The sequence below is a fragment of the Ciconia boyciana genome, chromosome 3 (assembly GCF_034638445.1).
Source record: "Ciconia boyciana chromosome 3, ASM3463844v1, whole genome shotgun sequence".
NCBI classification, from domain to species: Eukaryota; Metazoa; Chordata; class Aves; order Ciconiiformes; family Ciconiidae; genus Ciconia; species Ciconia boyciana.
Genome location: NC_132936.1, coordinates 120,344,842 through 120,363,176, shown reverse-complemented (window position 1 = coordinate 120,363,176; position 18,335 = coordinate 120,344,842). Strand labels below are relative to the sequence as shown.

General features: G+C 38.1%; 1 protein-coding gene across 5 annotated transcripts in view; it reads left to right on the top strand.

The window, feature by feature from the left end:
• MACROD2 (mono-ADP ribosylhydrolase 2) overlaps positions 1–18,335 on the top strand; it is an 897,148-nt gene that overhangs the window by 543,541 nt on the left and 335,272 nt on the right. The gene's annotated exons all lie outside the window — the stretch shown is intronic.

Here is an 18,335-nt window from a genome sequence, read left to right as displayed (position 1 = left end):
CCAAATAATACAGTTTACAATAACTGTTGACTGATGAGTTTCCTCACAAAATTAGCTGATGTCTCCTGTTAACGTGGTGGTGTTGGATACTTCCTTTCATATTCTGGTTTTAGTAGAGGACAACAAGAGAGATCTAAGGGAAAGAGAGAAAAAGCTTATAGTGCCTAACCCCTTAAATGTTTTTTATTTCACTCTCAATGGAAGCACTAACCATTAGTGGCTTCTGTTGCTGCTCCTTAATGTTTTTTTCAAAAAAGCAGCTTTTGTGTCAAAGAAGTAAAAAGTTTCCACAGAAGATCTATATAGAGGAGAAAAAAATTAGAAAATGTCACTTGAAGTTAGTACTTTCGGTAAACACTGTTGAAAGCTTTCTATTTTTGGACTATTTCTTTGTGAAACAATTCTCCCTTGCACAAGCCTTTGAGTGATTAGAATAGATACTTTATAAAGGCATATTAAAAATTGTACATATAATAGATGCTTTGTATTCGTAATTTTTTACTGTAGTTTGGTAAGATGGCAAAACATAGTTATGAACTTTTTTGTGCTCTAGCAGGTGAGGCTAAAATGAAACCGCCAATGATGTTTTTAGCATATCTCGGTATTCCTTAGGGTGTAAAAAGCTTTACCGCATTGAATGACGATGCAATGCCATCTAAACTACTGACCACTGGGGCATGAAATGCTGTTTCAGTTGCACATGTATTTAAATACTGGAGGCTGTCATTTTTTCAACAGAGATGAGAGACTGGAAGCATTTACAGAACATTTTATGAGGTACTATTGAACAGCCCCAAGTTTGAAAATGCAAGGTGGGGTAAGCTCTGGGCATGGCTTACGGCAGGGCAGGAAGAATCTTTTTTGGGGGGTCCTGCCCTGCCATCGGGACATGCATTTGGTTTCTTGTGTGGATTGGGGGCTGCTGCCCTCGCCGCAGGGTGGGTTTTTCCTTCTGCTGTGGGTGCGGGTCCCCACGCTGCTCCATGCCAGCTGCTGCTCACAAGACAAAGCCTGGTTACGTGCTTAGCATTGGCAGGATCATATTGAAAAAGAAAGCCTTGCTTTTCACAGGGAAGGACAACTATAAAAAGTTTTAAAAGGCTAAGTAACAATGCGTGTTCTAGATCAGTATCTTCGACAGCTAAGTACTGCGGGGAAAATAACATGCTGAATCTCAGTTGTTTGTAATTCAAAGTAAGCCGGCTAGAGCTAGATGGAGCGGAATTATGAATCAGATACTGAGGTGCTAGTACCATTTTTTTTTTTCCCTCCAGGAAAACACAGCTTATAAGCCATGTGCTTTTTAGTGGAACCATGCTTTTTGATTTATTTTCTAGGTGAACGGAGTTGAGGTTAAGGGACTAATACTATATCACGTAGGCAATCAATTGTTATGCAGCTGTGTTGTATAGGAAAAGTACTTATAACGATATTCTTAGCTATTTCATCTTTGGGAAAAGGCTAGTTAGGGATCATCAAATAAGTAATCCAGCTGGCTGATTAGAAGCCATTAATTACTAACTAGCTCTCAAATCATCACCCTTCCTCTTCTGGCCTGTGAGTCACTGCTCAGATTGTCCATAGCGGGGCCAACTTTGGCGTAATCGTATGTAATAGTAATCTATAATTCACATGGTGTCCGGTAATTTGATTTAAGCAACAGACCACACAGGCTACTAAAGGATAAAAGACATCACATAAGTTACTCACCTTAATGAGGCTTATTTGAGCTGTGCTTTGCCAGTTTATTATTAAACAGTGAAAAAGGGACCCATTTTGCCCCTCTACCCTCTGGCATAAGAGGAAATTCAAAAATTGCTGCATGTATCATTTCCTTATTGATACTTTCCCAGCTATTAACTTTATAATAATACCATATGCATTTTTCACTACCTAAATTATGTACAGTGTTCATTCTTCAAAAGTTTGTTTTTCCCACGTTTTTCAGCAAGGAAACTGTGATTTAGTCTTGCCCTAATTCGCTCTGAAGGTTATATGCGGTTACAAGAAAAGGAGAAACTGGTGGTGGTGGTGTTGTGTTAAATGCTGCTAAGCTTTTTAAGTATTTTTGGCATGTAGACCATTTACAATTATTATATATTTTTTTGTATAGCAGAGCTTACAATAATACATATTTAACATTTGTTATCTTTATTTATGGCTCCTATTAGTTGTTATATTCATAAAGATAAAAGGCCCATAAATTACCAGTGAATCAAAACCATGTTAAGTTATATTTACTCATCCAGTCAGGCAATGTTTCTGTTGTTGTTTAGGGCTCTTGTTCATGTCCCATTACTCTTTTTTTTATATTTATAGCATTCATCAGCAACAGCTTTGTTAACATTTTGCAAATAGGTGACACATTTGACACTTCTTAAAGCCTTCCAGTGGCCGGATTTTTTTCTTGGTGTGTTGTTTCATTTTCATGTTTCAGCCACTTCACTTGCACTTTTCAAGTCTTGGTGGTAGGAACCTGAAGAAGGGGAGGTATTTTTTATTATATTTTATTTTGGGGGGAAATTGGAAATAGGCTTAACATTAACATTTCTCTTAGGAAAGATTTTGCCTGCTTTCTGATCAGACACGAACCATATCAAACCATCATCCCTCTGAACATAATAAAGTTTGGAAGTAGGGATTGTATTTGCTAGGGTGCCATAGGCGTTTTAGAAGATACAGCGTTGTTTGTTCTAGATAGAACTCTTTGGGTTTGCTTACATCACATCTCTTTTGCGCTTGCCTAAGTGGTAGCTCTGATAAGTTCCCCAGTAAACAGCCCAAGGTCATTGCAATTCATTCCCACAAGTCACTTCTCGCTGTGGAGCAATCACTTCAAGGCACACGTTTGTTATTTAGCAAAGAGCAAAAGAGAGATGGGACCATGCGGCTGCTTTAGAGCAGCTTTCATATTCTCTTTCCGAACAACAGCGCACAATGGTAATTACAGTTCCTTTTAAAACATATTAGAGAGGTAGGATAATAAGTGAAAAGGGAATTTTCAGTCATTTTCAGTGTCGATGAATGCGTTATTAACTCCCAGTGATTTTGCAGATGCTATTTCTGCCAGATGAGCCTGAATGAGTGGTGCTTGCCAGATCAGCTATTTTAAGGAACTCTGTTTTCTGCACTCAGCAAGGGATGGTTCCAGTCAAGTCTGGTTGTAAATCCGAATCTGGGAGACGGGGTGTCTGTTTGGGCTGCCAGGATATTATGTTACCCCAGCTCTGTTTTTTTTTGTCTAGGGCAAGACCAAAAGACCTGCTAGAAAATTTCCTTTTTGATGAATGCAGCCTTGGCTGGCTGGCTTATTTCTGCATCATGGAGGGCAATTAGCTTTGCAGATGTATCCAGACAAGGCAGTGAAACTGGGGAGGGCTGCTGAGAGACAGCCCCTTCCAAGACAAAATGGACCACCCCATATTGATGTTGGAGCACCAGCACCCATGCGAGGAAGTCACGCGTTTTGTCTTTGTGCGACTGACTGGGATACCTTCTGGTCTGCTTTATGTTTTGCAGTGTGTGAAATTTGAATAAAGAGCTTGCGTGTGACTGTGACTCCCTCAACATCAAAATATTTAAATATACCAATCACTGGGCAACTGGTACATTATTTAAAAAAAAAAAAAAAGGAAGAATTTGGACTTTTCAAATTAAAAAAATTGTAAGTTTTAAAAATTGTCCTAACCATAGGTCTGCATCATTTTTGTTTGAAATTATTTTGACTTTTTAGACCAATTCCATCTTTAGTAAAGGCTATAATGGAATTCCTGAGCTCATAAATCGTAACACAGCTAAACGATCATTTTTAATAATCCATTGGCAGTATTGCTTACCAAGAAAATGTGTACATTTTGAAATGACTTCGGCAGAAAGCTAATCAAGCTTAGTCACACTCTTTGAATGACTAACTTCTGCCTAGCGATTTTGCTTGATTTCTCATATGCTATAAGAAATGCAGTTTTGTGGTTTCATGGAAGATTATCTAAACTAATAGCTTTTCAGAAGAACTCTGCTGTTAAAGAATGTGAGAGGATTTCCGTGGTCTTTTTTTATTTTATTTTTTTTCCTGGACAATATTGCAGGACTAAACCTGTCTTTCTCTGTTTTGTTCAGTCTTGACAGTTGTAGCTCCTAATATGCTTTAGTTATCATTCTCGATATGTCTGTTTGGATGTGGTGAAGTAAAAAAATGACAGCCAGTCAAAACGTTCATGTGATGCTGCCGAGTCCTTGTTCTTACTGCATTAGATAGTTGAATCTCAGATTCATAATTCGAAATTTGTGTGCCATAAAATAGGAAGCAAGAAAATAATTTCTTGAGCAAACAAATAAGTCAACAGCACCTGTAGTAACAGGATGACTGCAAGCTGTTTCCCATGTTATTTTCAAAATGCTGATTTTCAGAGATCTGGCAAAAACCTCAGTTCCTAAGAGAATTTTTTTTTTTTTATCAGATCAGTTGTTTATGTGAACATTTCGAAGAGGACTTCCTTTGTTCCTAAGCATTTTCTTGTATGTCCTGATATAAAATATTTGGGGGACAGGTAAATGTAAGGAAAAGTCACTTAATATTGCAATTAAGTCAAATGATTGTTCTAATAATTTCACTTTTTTTTCCCACAGTCAAAATAATACTAAAGATATAGAGTAGATGCTTTTCTGAAAGGAAAGCTTTGATCAAATGTCTCTTGTGAAGATAGGGCTCCTGTTTAGGATTCTCTTGCAGAATTATTTCTACTGAAAGACAACAATCAAAAATGTTGTCACGGGACTTAGAATTGGACTTCACACTCTTTTCTTGAGCACTAAAGAATTTTAAATGGAGTCTAAATCCTTCCTCCTCTATTTTTTAAGTTTTCTTTTTCTGGATATCTTTTACTTTGATTTAGTGTCTCACTTGTAATGTTATTAGTTCACTTTATTTCTTTTTTTGCCCCTCAGTGTGTCTGAGGTCTAGATCCCACAGAAGTGATCTAAAGGTTTTACAGTAGAGTGGCTTCAGGAGGAAGAAAAACTTAGTTTTACAGCTACCACAATAAGAGCTCAGAATATCTGATGTGTAATTAGCTTCTGGTTTGAGTCAGTAGCAAGAACATTCACAAGGAAGCATACATGTTCTTGCTGCAGTTCTCTTGAATGCCTATGTCAGAATTGAAGCTATTAAGCTGGTAGTGACATATCATTGTCAGTTGTACACTGTGGAGTGAGTTATTTTACTACCATTTTAGTTGCTTGTCCTGTGTAACAATCTTGGATGTTTTGAATGGTGTAGTGGTGGACAATGTTTTGGATGTTTGGAGACATGGTGTAGTGGTGGACTTGGTTGGTGTTAGGGTTACGGGTGGACTTGATGATCTTAAAGGTCTTTTTGAACCTATACAATTCTGTGAATTTTTATACAGGTAGCAGAGTTGTATGCACACCCCCCACACCCTTTTTTATTTTTGTAGGCAGTTCATGAGCTATTCATCTGGGGTGACCACAGTGTTGGTGCTCAGAAACAGTGGTGTTCTCTGGATTTTGACTTGTAGGTGTGAAACTTTGCAATCCATACCCGAATCAGGACACTGGCACTAAAATATTACGTGTTCTCCTTGCGATGTTCTTAGGTATCGCACTATTGCATAGCATGGGATGGATGATTTTCTGAGGTGGATTGAAGTTGCCTGTTCCCTGTATGTCATTACCATTAACTAAACAAATGTCAACATTGGGGTAGAAGCCCATTTCATTAATGGGATTTTGCTGTTGACTTCAGTGGGATTTGATTTCGGTCCTAAAGCTAAAAGTCCTTTTAAAGAGATCTGCATCTGTCCTCTTTATATATTCCTTATTTTGGTCACAACTGATAAGCACAGTGTTAGATAGGGTGTTGAGGCACCTTGAAACTTAACACACTGTATTTTGCTTCCTTTAGACTTGCAATGTCAAGATACAATAAAAAACCTCTCCAAATTTCTATCAGTGTTTGTTGAGCCATCTGGCTCATCCTATAAATATGTAACAATCAGGAAGGCATTTATAGCCTATCTAGTGTTGATGCTATTAAATTGAATTCTTGTAAATTTAACAGTGTTTTAATTCATAGTCCCTTTATCAAATTGTACTGTTCTTGTAGCAGGAGTGGCAGAAAGGTGTTACTGAGTCAGAGCAGAAATCGAGGTAACTCTTGGTGTCTGCTCTCAAAGGGTGGCCAAGAGCAAATACTTGGAGAAAAGTAAGAGCAAAGGAGAAGCATGCAGTGGTATGAAAATTTTGATCTTTGTTTGCTTTTCTTAATCTCCTCTAAGCACTGAGCTGATGTTTTTGCAGAATTGCATATAACTCCAAGCTCTTGTTTCTGAGTTCTAATAGCTAAATTACAGCTTATCGTTGTGTAAGTAAAGTCAGGAATGTTTTTCAATGCGTGTTAATTTACATTTGTCAACATAGTATTTCATCTGCCATTTCATCACCTAAGCAGTCAATTATTGTGGCATCTTTCTGCAGCTGTTTGCAGTGGGATTTGTTTTTCAGCTGTCTTGAATAGCTTTGCCCAGGGGCAGGTCCCTGCCAAAGGACAGGGTTGTTGTGGGCGTAGGGATGCTTTCTTGGGGGCTGCTGGCAGTCCCTGCTGAGCCTTAGGGGAACCAGCAAAGGGGGGGTGAGGTGGTGGTGGTGGTCTGACTGTCCCGAGACGTTAGTTTTAAGGGTGGTCACTCTTCAGAATATTTCAGTAAGGGCTGAATAGCATCTAGCACTCTTTGAAATGCTTTTGAGCTTTGATGGAGCTTCCTTTGCTTGCTTTCATTTCTTGGCTTAAGTTTTTTTGAAGTACTTCATCAGAGCTTTCTTACGGTGTTGGAGGTGGCTCACTGCCTTGTCAAAGTCCTCCTCATTTGACATGCCCATCTGAATAGGCTGCTGACTTAGTCTCATTTCACTTTTGTAGGAAACATGTTTAGGATCAGAAACACTGCACCCTTGCATATGTTGGGGTTGTTTTTGTATGGGTTAAGGCTTCTGATATCAAGCGCTCCTTTTGACAGGTCATAGTCCAAATCTGCCAGATTTTACAATTTAACGCTTCTTCCAGAAATTGTACTCCCAGCTGCGCTGCTGTTGGCTCTGAAAGATCAGCATGCCTTTTCTGCTCTTACTAGTGTTTGTGCTGCTATTGTTCATGCTTTTTTTGGAAATGATCTCTTCTCATTGGATCGTGGAAAATGTTTCTTAGCACATCCTTCTTCCATGGTACTGGCTAAAGGCGTCTTTGGTGAGCTGCTTATAGCGAACAGGCTGCAAATTTTGGTAGCAGGAAACTAAACTAAACTGTTGTCAGCTTTTTTAGATAGATGCTGTGAGAGACACCGGGATGCTTGGCTCCCAGCGGGGCGTGTGAGTCAACAAATGAGTGCTGGTGTGAAGATGATAAAGGAGTTTTGCTTAACATTTACTTCTTTGTCTTTCATTAGTGTCTTAAGAACATTACTGTCAAAAGATTATTTGTCTCCTGAGAAGAAATGCCACACACTTGTGGTAGCGTATTCTTGGGAAAAAAAAAGGAACTACATGCCTTAGGCAGCCTCATTAATTTGGGGGTTGGGTTGTGGGTTTTTTTTGGGGGGGTGGGGAGGAGAGTCGTGGATTTTGAGTGGTTTGGGGTTTTTTTAATTAGTTTTAAATATGACATGTTAGATGGTCTAGATGTTTTGTGTAAATCTTCTGCCCAGATATAGCTATGTTTTGATCAATGTGTGCCTGGGGAGAAGCAGCACTTTTTTACTTTCTTAGAGAAAATTTGTTTAGTCTGATGAGGATTGTCAGGAGTATTTGTGTATTTGATTATTTTATTACGTGCCTTCCAAATAAACTTTCCCCTAAAGGAGGGGGTTTAGGAAAGCATATGAATGGTGACAGGACACAAAATACAAACCAGTAAGAAAGGATGTGACTGAGACATGGGACTGTGTCTAACTGATGATGTCTTGCTCTTAAACAACTAACTTCAAATAAAAAAACAAAGCCCTGTCCTCCTTCTTCCCAGGCTAAAGTGATGCTTCAAAACACTGTCAAGGTGTCATATGAGATTTTATATGTTCATAAGTTGTTTAAAGAAATACAAAGAAAGGTTTAATAGAGGATTTATTTGGAAGAAAAAACTTAATGAGTGCTTTAGTCATTTAAGTGACTACCGTGGGACAGCTTATTTTCTCAATAATTATTACACTTTATTTTCTTTGACAATTTATCTTTTGCCAGAGAACACAATTTAAATGTCAGTTTTAAATAATAGTTTTAATAATTTTCCTGGTTTTATTCCTTTTACTGGGAACTCTTTAATAAAGATTTTTAAATCATTAGCAGTTACATTTCTTGATAATTAAGTGCAAATTTCATAATCTTACCACTTTTAATTTGTTCTGGAATGGTGTGAGAGAATTAGGAGGTTGGTGTAATGCTCATAGTCAAGGACACACTGTTTTAAATCTGTCTGTATCTTAGAAATCTTGCAAAACTGGTGATTGGGCAGCTTTCTGAGATGCATATAAATCCTTGCTCACTGTCAGAAAGTGATAGACAGAAGGTTTTGAAGTAGAAACAGGTTGTGACAAAGCAGTTGGCAGGAATATTGGGTTTTGGAAGATTCATTAAAATCTCAAAATCTGATCTCACAGGCAGGGAAAAGCTGTTCTTTATTTCTGAATGATTTCTGAAGGACCACAGAAAGATGCAGCAGTTTAACTGCCTTATTAATCAGACTTTACTGCTGCTTTACCCATTGGAACCAGGATAGTCAGATGTGTCTTGCTGTTTTTGCACTACAGGCTCTGCATTTCACTGGACTTGGGTGTTAACAGTTAACATTTTGGTCCAGCTGAAAGCTTTGGGAGTTTTAACTTCATCGTAATTCCAGTGATGGATAGATTTGCAATTCTGTGGTGAAAGATTTGGAAGGGGGTAGGTTTATGCAAGCCTCGTTATTTTTTTAAAACCAACTATTTCGAGTTCTATTTCAGTTTTTGGAAGGAAAAAAATGGTGATTGAAAATGTCATGCTAGTCCATTGAGGTCTCTTACTGGAAAAATATGGAGAATGAAAGTGGTTTTCAAGCAGAGTAAGACAGACATAATGAAAATGCTACAGAGTGCTATTTCATGAATAAGCATCACAGAAAACATAATCTTCTCTACCAATAATGAGGAGGCCCATATGGACGTGTTTCTCTGCCTCGTTCAAATGTGAAAAGGAAACAGTCAGCACTCTATCCCGTTTCAGTTCAGAAATGTCATAGGGTTTATTGTTCCTTGCCATTTTGAGACAAACGTTGCAAATACAACTTCAGAGATTTCTAATTCCTTAGCCTCCAAAAGAGACCCACATCTCTGATTCATTCCCAGAGAGATGTACATGTTGTCTCTTATTTAATATTAAGAAGATTAAAGCTTTATGGAAACCATTTGGAAGAAGGCTGTTATTAAGTCAAGTAAATTTATTTTCAAACTGTCCTGTGGCAGCGAGTTCCGCAGTTAAATCCTACATTAAGTGTGACAATTACCGGGAAAAAAAAAAAGGAAAATAAGGTCATAATTTGCTTTTTCGGTATGTTAACTACCCTCTTGTAGTTCAGTCTTCTTCCTTGTTATGCATCTCCCTTCTGATATATGAGCACACCGAATATTTAAATCAGTTTAAAATGAGCCAGCTGGGACACCAAAAGCAGTACAGAAGTGCCGTCTGGGCATTGGCACAGACTGATTTGCTTCATTCACATAACCCTGAGCGATGTAGATGCAGCCTAAGGTAAATGATTGCAGTCTTTTCAGTTGCTTTTCATGAGAGCTTTTCTAGGCAGTTCAGGAGTCTTTGAACCCTCTCTAATTCTACACAATACTTTCGTTGGTACTTGGTGTGCTTGTAACCTCTCAAATCATCCGTGCTGACACCTGACTACTGCATGCCACTGTGTTTCCAGTATCTTGGGCTTTCCTTATGGCAGCGATCCTAGTTAACATTTTTGCAATATCAAAATACATAGGAACTGTTATGAAATATTTGTTATCTTTAACTCTGGGTTAACTTGATTTTATTAATGTCAGTCCATGAACTTTAGATGAATGCTTAATGTGGTCTAATATCCACAGATAGTTTATTCCTCTACTTTCTCACCCTTCCTTAAGGCTAAACATGCTTTCTTTCCTATTCTGCTGTGTCCAAAGAATTGTTTGGAAAAGCTGATGCTCTCCTATGCTCTGAGGTCAGTGTGCACTCTCACATGCACAAAAATCTGCAGGGTAGGACTGGAAACAAGGGGAAGATCTTTATCAAGTTAGGCATTTTAAGATTTAGAGAAATGTGAAATATAGAGGAAGCCTTTGTCACAATTTGCTGTATTTCTAGAGTGGAAGTTTCCTGATGAGCAATAGGTAAAACGATGATTTAAGTGAGGACAGAATTGCCAAAGCAAAACTCTTTCAAAAATACTATCCCTCTTAGTCTGTAGAGTGGTAGCAACTGTTGGTGAGCTGCCTTGTGCTTTAAAAATCATAGCACTCATTAATTGTCTATTTAGACATGTATTTAAATGTACTTAAAATGTAATGGTCATGTTTTGTACTGGGGGAGAGAAGGTACAGCAAGAGTAAACAAGTAAGTGGTCCACAGACTTCCTTCTTTTGAATGTAGGCATTACAATGTATTGACTGTTACTCAGAAAATACCATTTTATTTTAGAGGTGTGATACTACAGTTAAATTATCAGCAAGCATTTTGTATGGAGAGGTGGAGAATATTCGTCTCGAGTTATTTCAGTATTCTAACTACTTTGGAAGTGAGGAAAATGAGCTTATTTAAAATGCTGTATGGCATATTCCATGACCAAATGCATTTTATGGATCTTTCTATTCAGAACCTTTCAAAAATATAAAAGAACAATGTAAAATGCTAGTACACAGGTTGAAGGATTGTTTGTTTGAAGTTGCAGTGTTCTGTACGAATAGATAGTTTGGAAGAATTACACTTTTAATTATGATTTGTGGCCACTTAACAATATGAGAAACGTAAGAGTTGCATCGGCATGATGTTATTGATGATACATGTTAGAAGGAATAGATCATTCTCTTCATTAGTTATACCAACACTGCACAGCTTAAGATGACGGAGGAGGACAGAATGACTGGTTGCTGTAACACGGGAGGACTTCTGAAGAAGCTAGGGTAGTTCACAGGAATTGCAGAGGTGATTCTTTCTGGGAGTGGGCCCAAACCACAAAAGTTTCCTTGTGTGTTATGGCTTTTCTCCTTTCTTTCTCCAACCTTTTTTTAGGCCTGTTTTAGTATCTTTTGTCTCCTCTAAACGGCTGATGACTGTTGTTAGGTTTACCATGTATACTAGCTATCCTGAAGCTAGTGCTATTTTTTTAGAGGAATTTTTTTTAGGGAGCCAGGAGGAATATTCTTGTTATCTCCCAGTTGCATTTTGGATTTTCACAAAGGCAAATATCCTAGGCAATCTGCAGGAAGAAAAACAGTGAGAGCTGAAAAAAGCCTCCTTAACATATACTGCATGATTTAGGTCACGTTTTGTGTGCTGATGTCAGGTGTCAATAGGGCAAGAGTAGGAGGAACCTGAGGCTGAGGTACTGGCATGTCTCCTTGTCGTGCCCCAAACCCTTGCTCAAAGTCTTGCTTGAACCAAATTAAGCGCTTAAAGGGTTGCAGTGCTTTTGGGAAGTGAATGATGATTTAGACTCTTGGAGAAGCTCCCTCTAACACTTTGTATTCATTCACTCATAAATAAATTCTTAAATTCATAGCAGTTTGCTGTAGGCATAACTAGTAACTGTTCCATGGTGACGTGCTTGGACACAAACAAAGTAATGTCACTGTTCTGTGTCTGCTTTTCAGCACAGTTGATGCATCTGGACAGGCAATGGATAAATTCTTACTAGGCAGGTATGTTCATTTCTCGTCTGTCTCTTGGAGGGGGTGAAGAAGAGAAAGAGAGGAAGCTCCTTCCTATGTAATGCATATAAATACAAATATAGTAAGCAAAATAAAGTGACTAGAGACATAAAACTACACATTATTCACCACTAATCTAGAAAACATGAATGTCTGCGCTGTGGAAGTTCCTCCTCCTTGAAGGGTTAAAAAACCAACCAACCAAAAAAAACTCAAACAGAAAAACAACAAAAAAACCTCACCTCAAAACCAGATTTCTGAATTGACTGGGAAACTATAAAAACCATGGGTGGGACCAAGGCGAAATGCAGATTTTTAAATTATTTTTTATTTTTTTCCCTCCATGTTCCTGGTGACGTGTTTTTCTGGTGTTAAGTTGGGTACTGCATGATTTCCAGTCAGTGACCTCTTGCCTACGTGTAAGGAGTGGAGAAAATGAGGCTGGAGGTACAAGGTAGCAAAAACTACCTTTGGTGATCATACCATACCTACCTGTGCAGTATACCACTCTTTCCTTGAGAAAAAAATCACTTGATTTAATCACTTGATTTTGTCACTGTTGTTCTTAAGAGTTTTGTACATCCTCCATGAATAGTTTCAAAAAGCTTACTGAAATCAAAATACTGTTCACTGGAAAACTTACTTATTGCAAAAGGATATTTTTTGAGAAAAATGTCATTTTTCAACTCCCAGCTGTTCAGTACTGAAGAAGTTGAACAAAAGGATTTTTTAATTATATTTTTATGAAAAATGTGTTTTGACTGTTCATGCAAAAATGGTTGAATCAATTTCTTCACAGTACCTAGAAAAAGTCAGCTTAGGACACAGCCTGATAGGTGGAAATTTCAGACCATGCTGAAACTGAAATAGTCTTAAATAGAATGCTATTTTCTTAAACCATCTTAAAGCTACTGCTCTGCGTGCTCCTCCATCTATTATAAAAAAGTCTGAGAGAATTTGGTGTAATATTAACCTGTAAAGATCCATTCAGCAAGAGCGTAAGTCTGTGAAGGGCTTGTATTAAGTTAAATAACTTGTTGAATCAGGGACTCAAACGTTATGTAAAACTAACTCTTTCGACTTAAATAAATGTGTAAAAATGAATAAGGGCAGTAGATGATGTAGGGCAAACTTTTAAACTCAAATTTTTAATCCTTTTTGCTCTTTTCCCTTTCTGCCTTTTTCCCTTTCTGCCGGTTGTAGGTTGCTATGAAACTGCCAATATCTCTTTGACCCAGTAGTTCTGTTGGCCATATGGATTCTGCTTGTTCAACTTGTCTAACTTTTTTGCAGCCATTTTTGTAGCTGATAGTTTCTTACTGTCACTAATATGATTTACGTATCCTGTAATGAGCGAGTTTGACAGTGTGAATGGATCCTCCATCTCAAAAGCTGAAACCTTGTTGGTGCACGTAGCTTTTACAGCCTCAATCTCTTTAATCGCTAGAAGAAACAAAATATTCCCTTTTTTACTCCAGTCTGCAGGAGAGGTTCCCGTTCTTGGGGTGTTTGTTTAGCAACAGGAGCCTCCACCACTTATCCCCCCCTTTATAGATATATCCACTTCAGTGCGTAATTCAGCCCTAATAGCCTTGGTTGCTCCCTGACACGTGATTAGCAAAGGACCACCTGAGCAGTAGGTTGCGGTGTTAACAACCTAGTGATGTACATGAAGTAGGTTGAATCTCGGAAATATTTTCTTGGGGGATCTGCAGTCTCAGGTAATTGCTTTGTCAGTTATGGTTGGACCATTTCTCTGCGCAACTGCAAGAAGCTTTTCTTTAGAAAAAAGTGAGGCTGACGTTCTGGTGGAGACACGTACTTCTGGTACAAGAGCTGCAGGCTCCAGCACTGCTACCTGGTGGATTATGATGTCAGTATGTTTATGAAATGCATCACACCACTCTATCCACATGGTTTGAGTGCTGAACCATTACCTCACTGTAGATGTTACTGTAAAATCCCCTTGAAATGAGCAAGAGCTTTTTTTAGTCAACCTGCACGTTGTTTGTATCTGTAGACTCACAAAGGCACGTTTCCAGAGTCTCAACAGAGGATACCAATTTTAGGTATGCCAGTATCAAAAATGCATTGCAGCTCTTCAGAACAGCATTACCATGCTGGTACTTCACTAAACCAGTCTCGGCATAACTCGCAGATGTCTTGGGGTTGATGTTTAAGGCAGTCTTCCAGCCCATACAGTTTACCATCTTTTCTGTCGTACTTTAACTTCTTCCTAATCTTATTTCTCTTTTCAACAACCTTCAACACTGTAACACCTGAGAGAGATTTTAAAAATTATTTTTATTAGTAAAATACAACCAGGCTGTCATAGCTCAGTTCTCCCTCGCTCTAGATTCAGTACTGAGATAGGACTTGTCTTAACTGCATCAGACTTGATGTCCTTCCATCCCCAGCGCTAATGCTGATGTGTCTGGGTGCTTCAGAGAGGCAGTTCTAGTATTGAGCTACTGAAAAGGAGACAAAGGCCTTTGCTAATGATATGGGAGATCAAGTTGAGGATATTGATGCTGCTTTACTTTTTATTCTTACTTTTTATTCTTAAATAGAGGAGCAGGGGCATTGTCTTCAAACCTGATGCTATTTGATGTATAGATAACTGGGCAGCTGATCTCTGACAAACTTCTGCTAACAAATCTATTAACAATTTGTCTAAGCCTCTTTGCCAACAATTTCAAGCTCTAAGGTTGGGATATTACTACTTTTATTTCTCTAATTTTGAAGCTTGGTTAATTAAAAAACTTGGATAATCAAATGTTGTTAATAACTGAACTGCTCGAAAGACCAGTTTTGCAAAGAATATCTAGGTTTGTTTGGAATGAAACAAAATCCTTTTTATGACCAAACAAACCTTTTTCCCCCAGGCAAAGCAAGATGTAGGAACCCTGCTTTAGGCTAAGCAAGAGCCTCGTAGATAAGATAGTCTCCTGAGCTGTGAAAAACACATGCTTCCCTGGCACTGCAGCTTTTCTCTAAACCTCAGGTGGTTTGTCAGCTTCTTCCTCAGCTTCTCCTGATCTCCCTATTTTACTTATTACTGATAATTAAATATTCACTGGGATTAATACTTGCTATGGATATGGAGAGACTGATGCTAAAGATTAGGGATTTTTTATCATGTGGGAGACCCAGGTTCCAGGTAACAGTCTGTCTAGTTCTCTCTGAGCAAATGAATATTGAGTCATCTATATAAACTGCAGCAGCTTCAATGGGACAGACTGAGAGAGACACCCCAACTCCTCAGTCTGCTACGTAGGGAAGCTCTCTTGAAATATGTGGAGAAAGGAATTCAACTTAACTGCTTTCATCACCTTATACCATACGTGCTCCTTTATCATACTGGAGGAACACTTACAAAGAGAACACGCAAGAAATAGCTATGGTTCTCACCAGGTTTTAGAAGGCCCTTCCTTCGCGGTATTTGATTGGTGTACCTAAAGCTTCTAGTCAATCGTAGCAGAAGGCTGTATCCTCTATGTGACGGAAGAGGAAGAAACACATATGAGTTGGAAAGAGATCTCAAATAGGCCACCTGAAATCGGTCCGCTTCAGTAAACCACCTTATTGATCTGCTGTATGCTATTGTTACGGCTATGTCTAGGGCTGGAAATAACATCTATTTTTTTTGGCAAAGTTGGATATAATACGATTGCTTGCCCCATGACAGATTCTCTTTCTTTAGTCTCCTGAGTTCAATACGGTGTCAATCAGGTATGTGTAAGGTTTTTTGTTAGATGTTGAGTTGCTTTTTAATCTGGGTTTAATTGAAGGCTATTGCATATTAATGGCACCTTTTTACTCTCTCACTGGAAGTTAGTTTAAAGATGCTAAAATGGAGTATTCACTATCTCTGGTACTTGTTTAGAGTTTTCCTTTGGGGTGAAAAAACAAGCTTTGTAAGAAGAAAGAGTGTGTTTCATATAGTGAATCAAATCAGTCTCTAAGGAATGCTAATGAGTCTAATTACTAAAAATTATGTGATGCTTGATTGTTTTACTAATTTGGGAGGAGTTGGTGTTTTATCTTGACTGCAGTAAGCAGTTTTGATGACATTTAAGAAAGCCTTTTCTTCAGGGAAGGAATAAATCCAACTTTTGTTTATTCTTTCATTTGCTTTTGGTTCTGGGCAAATATTTTCAGATTATTGTCAAACAATTACGGTAGGATTCTGTTTTGGTTCTCACAGAATATTAATTCCCCAAGATATTATTGTACACAAGTGAAGATTAGATAGGTTTGGGTAAAAGGGCAGTTGTCTTTTAGTGATGTCTGGCATTTTTTTTATGATATACCCTAGAACCTTTGTTCTGATCTTTTCAAATCACATGGAGAAAATATTGAATCTAGGTTAGAGACAGGCAAATAGTTATGACCTTCATTTGAGGCATTAAACCTTTGTTTTGGAACAAAGATTTTGTTAGGCTGAAGTGCTATAGTTTGAATTTAGAATGACGGAAGCGCTGAAGTCGAGGATAAACTAAAGCAAGTACATTTATTCCCTCCAATTCTGACTTAACTCACATAACAGACACCCAAGATGGTGATTTACAAACTTTTTGGAGGAAATGGCTACTTTCAGGGTCTCAGCGTTTGAGGAAAAACATAATCGTTCTTCATTGTCGAATGTTTTAGAGCTGAGACGTGGCAGTTTTACTGGTTAATGTGATTTGCTGGAGCAGCTGCAAGCTACTGACTGTGCCTCGCTGACCATCAGCTGGGAACCACTGACTCGCCACATGAGCAGCTTTGGGGACAGAGGGAGGGCTTGCAGGGTTTCCTTTAAAAACGAAGAGGTAGCGAATATACTGTATATTCAAGTACTTCTCTCTGCCAGTGCCTTTGTCTCTTCAGATCTTCAATTTCACTGGGTTTCTTTGATCCACTTTTTTTATTTGTGAAATTAATTTACCGTATCTCAGAGATGGAATTAGTGATTATACCTTTTTTTTTAGTTCCCTTTGTATTTCATGCCCAAAGAAATAATGATTCCAATAGCTAAGAAATGTTTAACAAACACATGCCTGCAGTTAGCCTTTGACAAATGATATGTAACTTTATTTTTTTCCTCTCACTTGATTGTGCTTGGGCTGGCTGTTTCATTTGATGTTATTCTGCTTGCAGAGGCAACTTTGCTGATGTTGCTGCACCTATTTCTAAGGCTAAACATCTTTTTCTTTGTCTTCACTTACCGTATATCTTAGCTCTGACCTTAACACCATGAATCAGATGCATAATTGTATCTCATTACTTAAATCACCAATCTCTGTTAACTACAAAGGCTTTTTTTGCCATGACAAGACCTTTTATTATTAGCCATTATCTAATAAGACAAATCTTGACCAAATAACTTGAAAAAGAGGTGAGCTAAAATTTGTGTAAGGACTGCCCATAAATTTAGCTGTGCTCATACTGCGGGTGGATGTGGATGCTATTTTAAGTAGAACATTGCAGAAGTAAAATTGGTTCCAAATCTTTCTCGTCTGTTTTGAGAATTTCTCTGCCAAGGTTGCTGTAACTTTTATTCTGTTCCTTTTCACTTATGAAGCTCAGTGTGAACCCAAAATTAGCAATGGCTACGTTTTCTTTCTTCCTTTAGTCTTTTCAGGCTGAAAGGATGTCTATGTATCCGTACGTCATTGTGTGATATATGAATGTTATATATAACATGAATGAGATTTGTGCCTGACGGATTGATTTTTTTTTTAAACCAGTGTTTTACTAATGTGCCATTCTGACAAATGAAAGGTAACTACTGAAGTATTAAAACACTATTACGTAAAAAAGAATATCCTAGTCCTGTAACACAATGCCACATAAGGTAAGGAAATGTTTCAGTGCATACTTGGAGCAAGTTTCTTACCTATTGCAGGTTTATTGAGTTTACATCCCTCTCCCTGTTTCAGACAAGGCTACATGTTGGCATCGTTCAGAAGCAAACAGAAATGGAATAAAACATTTGGAAGAAGCTTAGCAAGTTTGGTTGACTTGGGTTCCTTTTTTGTGAAGCATTTGGGAAAGGAAATATTTTCTAGTTTGTGTTTATCATTTACCTGTGTAACATAACATGAGCAGATTCATTCTATGTGGCCAAAATACGCTAGTGATTGCAATATTACTTATGTAGAAAGACAGCTCGGCACTGACCAGTCAAAAAGGAATATTTATGCTCAATACAGCTGAATTAAATTTTTATATTTCTTCCATATGGATTTTAAGCTATCTCATCACTATGTACAATAGGATAGACTGGGTTGGAAAAAGAAATACCTTTGTGTTTCAGAACTTCTTTGGAAATGGCTGGTGGAGACACTCACATACTGTTCCTGCGCAGTCGTGGCAGCTCCAGCCACAACCCACCTACTTCCTCTC